General features: G+C 42.6%; 1 long non-coding RNA gene across 2 annotated transcripts; it reads right to left on the bottom strand.

The window, feature by feature from the left end:
* Positions 1 to 1,218: 1,218 nt before the first annotated feature.
* Positions 1,219 to 3,007, bottom strand: LOC116219512. 2 transcript variants are annotated; one of them, XR_006152320.1, is made up of 3 exons: positions 2,918 to 3,007; positions 1,911 to 2,461; positions 1,219 to 1,813 (listed from the first exon to the last, which is right to left on the bottom strand). It is a non-coding gene; the product is annotated as an uncharacterized LOC116219512 (long non-coding RNA). The 2 variants fall into 2 exon arrangements; XR_004163202.2 differs by having other exon boundaries at positions 1,911 to 2,971.
* Between the last annotated feature and the right edge of the window lie 12,058 nt (positions 3,008 to 15,065).

Raw genomic sequence — 15,065 nt, 5'->3', positions numbered from 1 at the left:
CCAGCACAACTGGTATCATTTAGTCGTTGCTTTATGGCAACGTAAAAGTAATCGTCTTAATGATAAACAAATAAACTTGCAAGAGTGCAAGTATGTGGCCAATCGAAAACACCTGGATGTTCACTGAAAGAAATGCTTTAGATGCCATATTTGCCACCAGATGCCATTCTATCCTGCAGTGCACTGCAGTAAATGCAGATTAGGCCAAACATTTAAAGATTGCATTGTAAGGCTGAGGTATGTTCAACTGGCCACTAGGGGGTCCTCTTTTCCTGAGTCCAGAGCAGTTTTTAACTGCTGAGATGAAGACATTGACTACAACATCCAGGTTACATTCTCAATCTCAATGGGGACTATGGCTTTTAAGCAACATATGCACTGCAAAAAATGCCACTCTAGATTTAAGACAAATTATTACATATTTAAGCATAATTTTGCTTAAAACAAGCAAATTTGGCTGCCAGTGCGTTAAGCAAATTTGACTTGTTAAGATTTCTTAAAATAAGACAGCCTTCACAATTACTCCAAAAGCACAGAATGTCCTGAAATAAGACTAATTCCACTCATTTCAAACCATGTAGTTACTTAAAATAAGCCTGATGTCACTCAAATCTAGTGAACTTCTGAGGCATTAGTACTTGAAATAAGACAATTCAAGCACAGAATGTCCTGAAATAAGACTAATTCCACTCATTTCAAACCATGTAGTTACTTAAAATAAGCCTGATGTCACTCAAATCTAGTGAACTTCTGAGGCATTAGTACTTGAAATAAGACAATTCAAGCACAGAATGTCCTGAAATAAGACTAATTCCACTCATTTCAAACCATGTAGTTACCTCAAAATAAGCCTGATGTCACTCAAATCTAGTGAACTTGAGGCATTAGTACTTGAAATAAGACAATTCAAGCACAGAATGTCTTGAAATAAGACTAATTCCACTCATTTCAAACCATGTAGTTACCTCAAAATAAGCCTGATGTCACTCAAATCTAGTGAACTTCTGAGGCATTAGTACTTGAAATAAGAGACAATTCAGGCTTTTACATAAGACCACAATAATACAAGTGAAATTTAGACTGACAACGCTGATTTCAAGTCATCTAGTAACTTCCAAAGAAGTCTTGTCATCACTCAAACCTGGAGTACTTCTTAAGCATTAAGTTACTTAAAATCAGACCACAAGCTCTTAAAATCAGGAAACGTGACACAACACATTATTTATCACTGTTTTATTAGCCTGTTAATGAAGAAAACCAATAACAGCCATTTGAGAGTAGTGAACAATAATAAGCATCAGAATGCTTAAATGTACTTAATTACATATTACACATAATGATTTAAGTAAACTGTCAGACATAAGGTATATTGACATCTACATAAACGATGACAATTCAGCAACACATCAAACAGTCAGAATTCATCAAACAATCAACAAATCATTGACATTGACGTGTTACTGTGTGCTGTCCTGACCTCCAGACATATAGAGAAAGAGTTGGGGGGGGGGAGTGACATACAGAAGAGTGACATACAGTAGGAGGTTGACAAAGAGAGAGGGAGAGACAGACTAGGTTTGGATGAATGCTTGACAGTCAGCAAGCACCTTTTTATATGTTGTCGTCTTGTCACTCTCGTGAATAAAATCTTTGAGTACCTCTGTTTGTATTATGGACAATAGCCTAGCAATACACTTGGAATATGTTAACTGGAACACATAGTAGCATCTCATCAGTATCATGAGGGATTCCAGAAGCATGTCCCTTGGCAAGGTCATCAGTTACGCAAGAAGACATTGGGGTCCTCAGATGGCTGAAAGCAACAAATTGGGGGAGGGGGGCAGAATGAAGTTAAACCACACGCATGAAATTCACAAATGAAAGCATCATGTACTGACACTAAAACCCACCTCAAGAACATGGTACAGTGCCTCACTTGCCGACTTTTCTTGGAGAGGCGGTTGGGTAAGGGAACATTTTTGGGAGCGCCTCCAACAAGGCAATGGCCTGTGCAGCTGCAAACAAAGTGGTATAAGTTAATGTGCAATATTTATGATGACCCTGAAACTATGGATACATAAGAGCACTGAGTAAGCTGCAAGTCAATGTAATGGGTCACATGTACAAATGACAAATGTAGTGGTGTTAGAACCCTCCAGTGACAACCACCAGTTTGCTGAGATTCAAGGAAAAGTGTAGTAGCATATCGGCTATGCCGCGATAATGACCACCTCACTGTACATTATCCCTTACACAGCTTTAAGTTTTTATTACTATTTTTGTTATTACATTTCTTACTGCCACTCCATGCCAGCCAGCTAACTAACTATTCACTTCTAGGGAAACCATGCATAGCCAGTCTAGCCACAATCTTTGGCTTTATCTAACCATCTTCTATCATATGTACTATCATAGACTTACCTTCCAGAAGTGACTGTGTTGTCTTGTCCAATTGCTCTATCTGTAATTTAAAGAAAAGGGTTGTTACTCTTTCAGAAAGAAAAAAATCTTCAACTTCAAGTCGAAGCTTCACTCAGGGTGGGGGATCCTTAACCTATAGAGTAGCTATTTAGCTAAGAGCTAACTGCAGCTACTAGCTATTATATCACCAACATTCACACTAAATGAATCCTCTGAACTTGCTTACTTTTTACAGACAAGACTACTAGGGACACTTTCTGACATTGTATTACCTGGCACTAGTTTAAAACATATGAGAGACGTTAGCTCAGTCGACATGGCTTCAATTGAATTATTGTGCTAGGTTAGCTGTCTTAGCTGACGTCAAGTGTGCTAGCTTTGTTTGCTAACAAGTTAATAACTTCAACCAGAAGTCTTGGTCTTTTACAAACATTTTTGTTTTCAATATCGCTGACGAATTACCAAAGTAGGCAGAGGTTAAATTATGTTAACTTACCTTTAGCTTTTGAAGTCGAAAGGCACAGCTCTTGTACTTGCTTCAGTTCACATCACTGGCATGCAGCTCAAGTGACATTTGAGATGTGTTGGGTGCGTTCGAGTGAATTCGATCCTGCCACCGAGTTTGAGGAAAACTTGTGGTTTATGACAACATTTCTGACTGAGCATCTTGTGATCAGTGGTAATCCACAAGTATCGCAAGTATATTTGACTGTGTTTTTTAAGTGATTTAGGTCACTTTTACTACGTGGTGCAATTAAGTGGTTGTTAAAACGCATATCTAGTTAAAAATAACTTGAATTATGACCTTTAATGCAATAAGAAAATAACAAGTGAATTTATGCTTGAAATGAGACGTTTTCAACTTGACACTATTGCTTAAAATAAGACTACCACACTTGAAATGGATTCTTTTAAGATAAAGTGCTCATATCTAGTGTTAAAGAACTCAAATTAAGTTCAAATGGTCTTATCAAGGCAGCGCAAGTAATATTTGCTTGAAATAGGTAAAAATAACCTTATCAAGACAACACTAGGTAAGTCCAATTTTGCTAAAAACAAGACCAACTAGATTTTTTAATCTTAATATAAGAATAATAACCCTAGGTTAGAAAAGCAGTTTTTGCAGTGTGTCAAGGTGAGTCATTTATTCACTTATATTAAATAGGCACTTGTAAGTAAATAACTAGTAAATTGTCCTGTTGTCAGTAATGCCTCACTTAATGTGAAACTTTCATATCATAATTTATACTCTAAAGCCCACAGAAGATGAAATGAATGTTGTTTATGTTTATCATTATATGTTGGAATGGTTCAGATACTGTTCAGACTGTCTTTTCTGCTGTTACAGACTGACACGTTAATGAAAGCAGTTGAATTATGGGAGATGAAAGGAACATGGAGGATGACTTTGAGCAGCAGGTGCACGCTCAAAAAAAGAGGCTCAACCGATTAAACCAAAATCCTAAAAGGAGAATATCCATTTCAACAACATCAGCTTTTGCTTCATCATCAAAGATTCAGCTATAAGAGGGGATTTTTCCCTTCTCTGCTCTCTGCTTAAAAAGGATTGGCAAGCATAGCGAATCCTGAGAGAGAGGTACAGAACACACAAGCGGTTCTGGCCAAGAGGGAGGGTGATGTCATCTGCCTTTCAGCGGTGTGCACATTTCACGAAAAGGCTTTTAAGGTGAACCCAAGAGATAGCCTGACATCATCCGTGGATTGATGAGAAACATCTGACCACATTTAAAAGATAGGGATGCTCTAAAGGCACTTCTGGTATTAGGCAAACAAAGGAGCAAAATCCTGCATATCCACATGTAATCTGAAAGAAAGAAACAAAAACTACTGTTAAAAATGTACTGCATTTAATTAGTCATTTCATAAACACATGAACACTTGATGTGTGCTGTACTTGTCTTGAGGTGAAGCTGTATTGCTGGGACTCTGCTGTATTGCTGGAGAGCCTCCTGCTCAGGTTGTTTGGGGGTGATGTCCTTGCCCGTGGATCCCACCTGCGCCTGCAAACAGACGCTTCAGTCATGACACCTGCTGATCCACCGCCGGTATGGTGGCAAAAGATAGCCTTTATCTGCAGTGGGAGCTTTCCTGACTGCAGTGTGGTGGCAGATTACCCCCCAGTGGCAGGGCTGGGAAAGCTCTTGCCTGACTGCGTTGTGAAATCAAATAAAGCATGAATATTTATAGACTTTTACACCAGTGTCAGCATAATAATAAAGCGCCCTGAAAAACCAAGCTCACATATTGTCAAGAGTGATTCAGTGAGATGTGCTGCAGGATCTTGTTTGTTTAATTAAAGCTGGCCATCTTGTGGTTTGGCGGGTAAATCAAGACGTTTCTCATTACAGGTTGGCATCTTGACATTCTCCTCCAGCTGGGAAGTTGTCCGGTGCCGGACGGAAAAGGTCAGCATCCCGCAGGGCAGCTGGACACTTGGGCTGGGTCTGACCTGTGAAAGGCCTCTTTGTGACAAACGGCACAGGTACAGAGAGGCCTATGTGTCAGCAGTGGCTCCATGCTGCCTTGGCATGTAGAAGTAAGTGGCTGTAGATTTCTCTTTTGGTGACCCAACTGTTTGCTTATTTGTTTGTTTCAGTTTTCCGTTTCATTTGACCTGGACTTGTTTCATTTCAGTGTATGGTTTGGTAGTTACCCACGGACTTCTTTCCTGACACAATGTTTCACCATGTTGGCTATAAATGTGCTGGTCACATTCTTGAAATCAGTGGTTGACCTCAAACTTAGCAGGGCCAATAGTGGGCAGGTTTTAGTAGCCGCCATCTTGTATTTATTGATGATACATTACTTATCCTTTTGTGGAGAGCCAATGGTTCACTGTTTCCTTCCGTCAAGTGGCCCCCATGTGTTCGTAGTTTAAATCAGAGGCTTACTTGTTTATTTTGTTTGCTGTCTCCAAGTTGAATATTTATTTATTTTTTGGGGTGTAACTGGATTAGCTCATGCATGTTCTTTTTGGAGCAGGCGTGTGTGCATATCTCTGTGTTTTTCTGCATGCCTGTGTATGTGTGTATTTCAGCATGCCAGTTATGTGTGTGTGTGTGTATGTGTGTGTGTGTGTTTCTCTGCATGCCTGTTGTGTTTGTGTGAGTGTGTATGTGTGTATAGACGAGAGCAGATGGGATTGTGTGATCACTCCTGGAAGGGCTCTCAGTTGTGAAATGCAAGGGCTTGTCAGCCTGAACAGCAGAAAGATGGAGTGATTTCTGTAGCTCACCCTTTATGAACTAGGCGCTCAGAATGGGAGAAATAATGGACATATTGGGCTCCTCTGTCATTTTTAATACAATGTTATCCAACGTGAGTCATTCAGGGCTGTGATCATCCACTGGGTCCAATCACGGACAGTAAACAATTCCTCTTCCAAGCAATATGACAATGCCACCTCAGTGACATGAGACCATCTACGCTGATCTCTTTGGATTATCTGTCTAAACTCTCACGCAATGAATTGTAATCCAAACGTATAATCTGTTTTGTGAGACCGCACCATAGTCGAGCTGTTAAGTAATCTTTGGTAAGAGTAGAGGATTTGATGTGTGTTCATTGTGTCAAACTGTGGGATTTTCAAATGGGCTCTATGCTCCTTGTGACTCATAGATTTCCTCACAGCAATGTCCATGATCTGGCAGGAGGGTTAGTGAGATTTTTCAGACAAACGCTCTCAAATGATCACAGTCGTTTGTCACACAAGTGTATTACTGTCACTGCTGTGTCCACATGCCTCATTCTTAATATGAGCGCTCACTGAAGCACTCAGTTTGATACAAACGGACAGTTCCAAACCTCAGACTGAGGTTGGAAACAGAAGATTTTGTTAACGGTGTGGATTGAACCGCACCCTTTTTCACTTCTAGATTGTTTTGAACTTTGTAGCAGACAGTGTCTAGTTGCAATTCATGAATCCTCTTTGGGCATGTTTTTTTCCCCCCATAATAGGTCAGTGGTCCAAATCCATATTTGAATCATTAAGTCCTCCATTGAAAAATCGCACCTGTTTGCTCATGAAAGACTTGCAGGGAGGTTTGATTTCAAAAGCTCTTCTAGAGCAGGTGTGGATATCAGCACAGTGCATTCACCCCCATGCGTTTCTCCCCGTGCATTCATTTTGATGTATATAACTGCTTGTCCACACCACAGGGTTGATGGGGATTGATGGTCAGAGATCGATCACATACATTTCCCCACCCGGCCGTCACTGATTTTAAGTGTTTTGTAACTAAATGAATGCACAGCAATTTCTTGAGGTTGTATTACAATGGTGGAGACAGTTGCATGTTTCATAAAACAAAACACACATTGATCGAATGACCAATCTATCTAGTGCTTAGTAGTGCAAACATAAATCCCTAAGCATCCAACACTTACACTTTACTTTTATCATTATGATTTGTACCCAACCCACAGTAATAAACAGCAGTTTATTCTGTCACCAAGCAGCCTTCACAGAAGCCTAGGGGACAGAGGGAGTCTAGATGGCTGTTCATTTATATGTTTGCAGTAAAATCCCCTGCAAGGTTTCCATGGTAATCTAACAGACACTGCATTTTCTGGAGACCACCTGGCTGACAGCAAGAAAATGTAGCATGAGGCTCAGTGCTGCAGTACTAGTTTCCTAAACCCTATCTGCCCTTGATATGTTCCCCAGAAAGACCAGCGTTAACACACTAAATACACACAAAAGGGATGCTATCAAATAAACCCTTATTCAAGAACGGATCGCAAACTTGAACTGTGTTAATAATGAGTGGATAGTTCTCAGCAAACTGAGGTAATATGTATTTCTGCTGCCTATTTATGAAATACTGTGTATAATTGGGAAGTGATTATTATGGAGTGAATATGGCGCTGTGGAAGTGACCCAGCAGTATTTGTGGACATAGCAGCCTCCTAATGTACTTTCAGGTCTAGCTGTATTGATCTTCTGTTGTCCCTGACATGAATGACAGCACAGCCCTACATATTGATCAATTTCACCAACAAATCCTGTCAGCTACCAGCATATCCATCTGGGCTTGTCAGTAGCTGCCTTGACGGCAAGACTCTGCCTGTTGGATTGCTCATTAATGGGCAGTTTTTCAGGGCTGATTTGCGTAAGGCACTGAGGATTTTCATTTCATCACTGGGAGTTTGATGAGTGGCAGCAGGCGTGGCAGTGGCAGCACAAGTCACTGTTAATTGCAGATGCCAGCATGCAGAGATTGTGAAACTGTTCTGTACAGTCTTGAGAGAAGTTGTTTTTTTGTCATGAGGTTGAGTCCTGCCCATCCTGAGCTGAAGAAAATCCGTTGACATTGAAGACAGAGTTTAGGACAGGATAATATGGAATGATTCCTGTTGAAGTGGGGGCCAGACAGGGCAATCTTAGCTCTATCAATTTGTCCTACCAGATTTCTGTTCATCCGACTGTAGAAGTACAAAGTTGCTTCAAGGTTGAAAAAAAGCCAGACTCAACCCCAAATAAGGTTTTACTCTAAAAAGAGGATGTTTCATCATCATCTCAAAGGGAAATAGAACAGGCATCGGCGTATAAATGATGCTTCTGTTTTGTAGATCCCTGGGCGAAAAGAAATCAAAGCATCATGTCTATGAGTCGAGTATCCCTCTTTAATTAGTGTTACACACAGACTTGTGTTATACAATTTCATAAATGCTTCCCAGATATGAAACTCAGTTCATAAAGTCCCAATGGCACACCCAGTGTTGATGACAATAATTGAATGCGACCTTTCATTAAAAAACATGTCACCTCAACAAACCTTTTTTAGCACCTACACTACATTAGGCAGAACACGCTTTCACACCCTCCTGTCACAATGTGGCTACTGATGGAAAACTGCTGGTTAAATATAGCAGGGATTCCAGCCATGGGGCTCTACCTTGGATCTGACGCTGGTGGACGGCGGTGCAGTGCGGTGCATTACGAACAGACTGGTGTGTTCAATAGAGTTCAGCAGCACCCTCTCAGCTGGATGCCAGGGAGATTCACACCGCAAGGCGACCAGAGAGCGGCTAACCTTGGCATGGATTTGGCCCCGACCTGGCATGGATCGGCTCAGCTCAGGCAGGTGGCATAGAGGCACTAACGTCTTGTCGAAGTATGCCTCTGAGTGCGAGTGTCTCCATGTGCTGTTACGTGAACATTTCTGTGTATGCATATGGCAGACATGCTTCAGACACATGACCTGGCTCCTATGAGCATTTCAAGTGAGACGTGCCTGTGGTCAGCTGCTCCCTGTGCTGCTGACAGGCTCGGATGCAAGCTCCTCCTTACTACCCAGAGCTTCACAGAGCCTTGCGTAAACACAGGTTTTCCCTCTGCCAACATGTCACACAATGTTTGCAGGGGTAGAAAAACAAAACACAAATGGCAATAGTGTAACGACTGTCAGGAATGCGTGGCATCAACGACATGCTGAATGATTTTGACTTGTTTTTCTCAACGGGGAAAACAGAAGTTGTCATCAAAGAAACCTGTGAGGGCACGGGGTGAACTCGTAAGACCAGTAGTGGAACTGCACAGCATCTACTGTTCCCCTGTGACGTATCCAGTTCTGGTTACTCAATAGCACGGCTCTGATTTCCCTTCATAACACCTCACAGCACTGTCTAATTTTAAGCTGTTCTTGGAAATTGAGCAACAAAAGCACTGGAGCTCAGCGATATATCATTTGGCAGGTTTTCTGTGCGTTGGAATGTAGATTCCATTAAGGGCCCCCGTCCAGGCCTAACATAAAGAAAATAGCCCCGTGAAATCCCAATTACAAGGGCCCCTCAGCTCACAATTACATTCTTCCACCTCCCAGCAGCCATGGTGCTAATCAGAAAAGACAGAAAGAATACGTGTGGCTCATTGGGTGTTTGGAACCGACCCCCATCCCCCCCTTCCCCCCGACCATGACCATCCCACAGCTAGGTAATAAAAAGCCCTGATTCAGACTCCTCAGAATACACTGGTTTGCATGTCGAGGTTCAACAACAAAGCTTCATTGAGTAATCTAGGCATTCGTGCGGTGATGTGCCCGTAAGTGATTCACTTTAACAATCTGGACGTCTGGAAGGTAAACCCCAGGTCAAAGCAATTACTGCGGGGTAAAGAGTTTGCTCTTTGCTTTTTCTACCCTTTCCACCACAAATGCGTAACAGAAAAAGTTAACAACAAAATAAAGGGAGGGTTTCACAAAGAAGCAATTCAGTTTGAAGATCATCATGCTGTGTCTTGGAAATCCCCACGGAGCTAAATTGTCCAACAAACCAAACAAACTGAAGGCCAGCAAGGTTGTTTATGAAATGTCGGACTACTATGTTTCTCAGATCCCTGTCTTGTGTTACAGGTTACTCATTTTGTTGGTTTCTAGTGAAATGTGTGACTATCTTGAATTGTGTAAAACTGGAAATGAAACTTGATACTGAATGAATCGGACAGTATTAAGCAGGGTCAAACCAAAAGTTGAAGCATATTACCTGTCCAAGTCATCTCTGCATTAATTGGTAAACACTGTTGATGTGATAGTCGTTATTGTCTCGATACATGCCTGTTGAGCGTGCTGAAGCTGAAGTGCGTGTTGGGTGCTGTGTGTCTGTGTGTTTGGCCTGGACTAGGTGTGAAAGCTCGCAGTCAGCAGTGTGACCCGAGGTATAATGGAGGAAATAATAATTCTGTCTCGGCTGTCACATCCAATCTGGGCTCGCTGCAGTGGAATATGCTGAGGAGAAGCTTTGGGGGTCTCTGCCTGGCATAGAAACTGTATATGTGTATCAGGGAGACGTCAGGGCTGCTTATTCACAGCTAGTCGCAACAGCTATTTTTATTTTGCAGCGGCCCGAAGCTCAAGGAGAGCAAGAGACTTTGTAGCCAGCGTTGGGCTTCCGTAGCGGCACATTTCCACCGAGTTTGTTGTCTGGCGTGGGAGTTGCGGAGGGAACATGGAAAGATGCAACACCCGCCACAGTGCCTCTCACTGGATACAACACAGAGTGCCTAGTTGCTGTTGTTTTGTTTCATCTCCATGTCCTCTCTTTGATTTATTGTCATCTGAAAACACGCTTAGCGTAAGCTTTTGGAAGAGATTATGCCCATGTCTCACCCTATATTCAGTCATGCCACCTCTTTTGTTTTTTTCTTAGGAAGATTTTTTTTCCTATTGGATTGCTGGAGAGTTCCTCACCACACAGCTGTTATTTTCTTTCCCCTTTACAAGAAGTGATGTTTAAGAGGCTAAGAGGGGAAGTTTTTTGGTGTTGTCTGTCTGGTGCCTTCTCTGGTCCAATCTGAGATTGTTCCCGAGCTCTCTGTGCAGTCACTCTGACTCAGCAGGGCCCAGATTAGCTTTTCTCCCCTCAGTTCAGTCAGCTGGTGGTTTTCCTGCCAAAGGGGGTTTCTGTGCTCAGACGCTCATTTTGTGATCCCCTTGTAGAACAGTTTCTTTGAAGGAGCGTTGCTCGTTGGGCCTGTTTCTTTGGGGGTGGTGGTGGAGGTGGGGATGGGGGTGGGATAGAGCTCCTTTGTTTTCAAACCGCAAAGGCTGTGTTCTCATTTCAGTGGGCTTCATTGCGCCCTCAGTTCTCTCGCCAGGTAAATCTGGAGAGAGAATCCCTGTTTTTCATCTGACGGAGGTAAACAGTGACATTTAAAGTATGATTAAAATACTCAGAGCAAGGGAATATGCTGTATAGGGAGATACAGACATTTAGGCTACTCTTCTGGGTCAAACAAAGGCTCCACTCATGCAACCCACCTGTAATAGGATCTGAGTTTTTCTCTTGTACATTGAGAAGGGGAGTGAGACTGCCTGGGGTGAAGCCTAACCAGTGAGTGAAGGCCATCATTGTTTGATCTCAGGTCCCTCTCACCTGACACGTTCGTCATCATCAGCACTGAAAGGCGCGTCATAAAGTTTGAATTGCAGCAAGTACACTGATGCACTCGTCTTTAAACTAGCCTTTTTTCTCTCCTGTAGTCTTTAGATACTCGACACGGGCTGCTCAGTGTTCCCTTTCGAATTTGGCCCGAGGTTAACTTCCCGCTTTGATGACGCATTCCGAATGACTAAAAAAGATATTCCCCTTCTTCCATTCATCATTGATGAATTTAGGGATGACGTGCATTTTCTGTGTCTCGGCACCCCATTGTTTCTTTAAAGTTGCAGAGCTATGGAGCTTGCTTTCATAAGCTGATGTTGCCCTCTTTAAGGCTTCCCAGTCAGAGTTCAAAGTGTGGGGGAGTTGATTTAATTTTGACGGGGAGATGTGCTGCTGGTTGGATCGGCACTGCCAGCCCAAATCTTGTGGAAATGATCAAACGTTGCAGGCAGTCTTCAGGCCAGAGGATGAAACATGAATGTTTTACAAATGCTTCACGCCAAGGTTTTTGTAGATACTGTATGTTGAATGAGTATCACTGAGCCTTTTCCAACTATTTAGGCCGAACAGCTACCTTGGCCAAACTTTGTTGAACCATGCTAGAACTGGCTTTGTGCCGGTTTGGCTACTGTTTCTTTACCATCCAATTTCAAAGCTGCATTAGAACTATAATACCACAGTGTTAGTAGTTAACGTGAGCTAACAATTCCTGTTATTGCAGGAGTCCTTTAATCAGTGACACGTCCCCATATATAGTATGTAGTAGTTGTTTGCAGCTGAATCAGAACTATAATACAGCACTATTAATAGTTAACATTCGTTAACAATCCCTGTGGTTTCAGGAAGCCTTTAATCAGTGACACGTCCCCATATGTAGCATGCAGTAGTTGTTGCTCCTCACTCTGTGTAATGCATAGTGTATATAATACAGCAATTTACAGTTGTCCGTTTGTTGGATTGGTTTAGGTTTTTGTGTATCAAGTTAGCTGACAGCATAGGAATTTAGCCATTCACTACAGTGGTTCAGCTACACTGGTGCCAAAAAAGCCATGTTCAGCACACTGTAAAATCAATCAATGGCAAAACAACTCCAGTGTAATGGTCACCCATAGCTGTCAGGACAATTGTGAAAAAGGTTCAAAGTGTTCCAAATGTCTGCGGACGTGCAGATATCGTTTTTGCCAGCAATAATGAATAACACATATTTCAGAAACTGCTCCTATTTACTCTGTGTCCAGTCCAGACTTGTGAAGTTCTGAGCAAATCGAGTGCAATATCCGTCTCAGTTGAGTTGGTGGGGTGTGTCTTATGCCGGCCCAGCTGTGTGTCTGCTGCGTGTTCACTTAAACGTTCTCCGAAGCCAGGTGAGGAGTGGGTCAGGCACTGCTCCAGCATAAACAGCAGAAGCATTACATCAACCAGGGCGAGTTTGGACGGAGGCCTTGTTTACGTTTTCAGACGGATCCTCTACGCTGTATGTTATTGCGAGAGGCAGAGCACGTTTCACCGGCAGTAATCCCTCATAGTATGGCAGCTGCCGCGTTCCAGTGACAGTGAAAACATCAAGAATTATAGCTAGCATCTCAACAGAGAAGCTGGACTGAGTTAGCCAGGATAGCCATGCATTCAGGCTTCATAACTGCACGGGTTTTACATTTATTTCATTTTACGTTGTTAGGGGTTACTCATTTACACTGGCGTGCCATGGACACAGGGAACAACATTAGCCACATTCAGCTTTCAGTTCTGCCTTTAAGGAACTTGTGAGCTGTTACGTAAGTGGTTGCATAGGATTCATGCCGACGGACTAGGAACTTTCTGTGAGCCTGGACTGTGGTGCTGTAATTGATTTCAGATGTGTGTTTGTCATGAAGGATTTAATGCCGGGTGGAGCCTTTGGGCTGGTGTTGAGATCAATAGCGCCTCTGAACTGTCCCTCCCTCCTGCTCTTCTGGTGCATCCTATCCTTACTCTGGTGGCTTTCAAAGTGTTCCCATCTAGACAAATCACCATGACCTCACTTACGAGGAAATAAAACATTTCTGTTGCACAAGACTGCCTGACAGAGAAAGCCTATCCACTGCATTATATTTGTCAACTGAATCTGACCGAATCCTTTCGCTGCCCAGAAAAGAATTCTTTTTTTTTCCACCCCAACTAAATGACCTGTTGGCTTGTCCAAAAGAGCCCTAAAAGTCTCTGGCTGCGGTCCCACTTTGTTGTGGGTTTGGAGTGATCCATCTTGCCTGAGTGAGAGGGCAAACCTCTCGTTTTTCCCCTTCTTGAACGTCCTTCTTGCAAAAGCGAGCTTGGATATGCAAAAAACGACTTCCTCAGTCAGAAACACTCGGACACACAGGCTGAAACCAATGGTCCGTGTGAACATTGGTCACAGGGGGGGGGGGGGGGGGCTTTGCTGCTGTGTATTGGAAAGACATGACCTTGTCAATGTATAACACTCCTTTCCAGAGAATAGTCCCACAGATAACCCCCTAGTTTGAAAGGTTTCCCTGTTCTTACTCTAACTGTGTTCTTGTTTGTATTTGATTGTGTATTCGTTGTGTATTTTATTCCTCTTTTACAGAAATATTTGTGGATTTTCTTTATAAATGCTTAAGTCATTCTTGTTGGTCCAGTTAAATGTTGTTATTATCCCTCATATTTTATAATACATTATTGGAACTTCTTTGGGCATGATATTATATATCATGTACGTTTGTTACAACATTTAAAGGGACATCATAAATTTACCAATATGCATTTGACTTAACTGATCCCTTTCTGTTCGTTGGGAGTGTAATCTGAGACTAAAGCTTCTGTGCAGATGTACATGCCCTGGCTCTTGATGATCGTAATCTTACACGGAGGTGATTTTACCTCAGCTCCCTGATTCGGTCTTCCAGGTGTTGCTCCTTTGAAAGCAGGCTTGATCTTTGATGTTCAGAGCGAGTTGTTTAGTGCAGTCCTCTGATCTGGGCCGTTTGGAGAGTCACATTAGGGGGATTTGGGCCATTATGACTTTGGCTGGGTCATATTGGGTTACACATCTGTGTGGGTGGACACTTGTGCCAGTTTTTCCCTCTCTTCTGCATTCACTTTGATTGTAATCTGAGCCGTGCTAATTCCATGCTGGCAATCCTCAGAGTAGTGTCCTCAGTCCCCTTTTGTTTAGCTTATAGATGTTTTCACACCTGCAACTCTGTACTGAATGATACGATTACTGTGTTTCGATGGTAGCTCTATATAATATTTGTATTTTTTTCAGCCCAAAAGGATGTTCAGTCCTCTTTTGTTGCACCTGCCGTAACAATGGCGATTGACGGCAAAGCTGTGCTGTGCTGCGTGACCCCTATGGGGGTAGTGCAGCTGGGTCCTGATTTCACAGGATACGTTTTTCTTAGAGACCTTGGGGCCAAAGTTGAGCATTGTGTGAGCCATGTCAACATAATGGCAGCCATGGTGCTTGATGTGGTGTCATCAAAGCCCAAAGTGTGATTGACGTACTCCTGTTATATCTGTCTCAGTTTTCCGAAGTAATTAGATCAGGCACCGTGGACTAGGACAGAGATACTTGCAATGGCAATGCTCTGCACTATGTCAGATTTACCTCTGCTTCTGTTCAGTGTGAGGCCTTCGACCACCTGTGTCATTGACTGAGGTAAGGTCTGAGCCTGCCTTGATGTGATGTGCTCAGCTGTCTGTCTCTCTAGGGCATCCATTCACACATCTGTTTATTAGAGGTC

The sequence above is a fragment of the Clupea harengus genome, chromosome 3, assembly GCF_900700415.2.
Source record: "Clupea harengus chromosome 3, Ch_v2.0.2, whole genome shotgun sequence".
Lineage (NCBI taxonomy): Eukaryota > Metazoa > Chordata > Actinopteri > Clupeiformes > Clupeidae > Clupea > Clupea harengus.
Note: the sequence above shows the minus strand (reverse complement) of the source record. Positions and strands in the feature narration are given on the sequence as shown.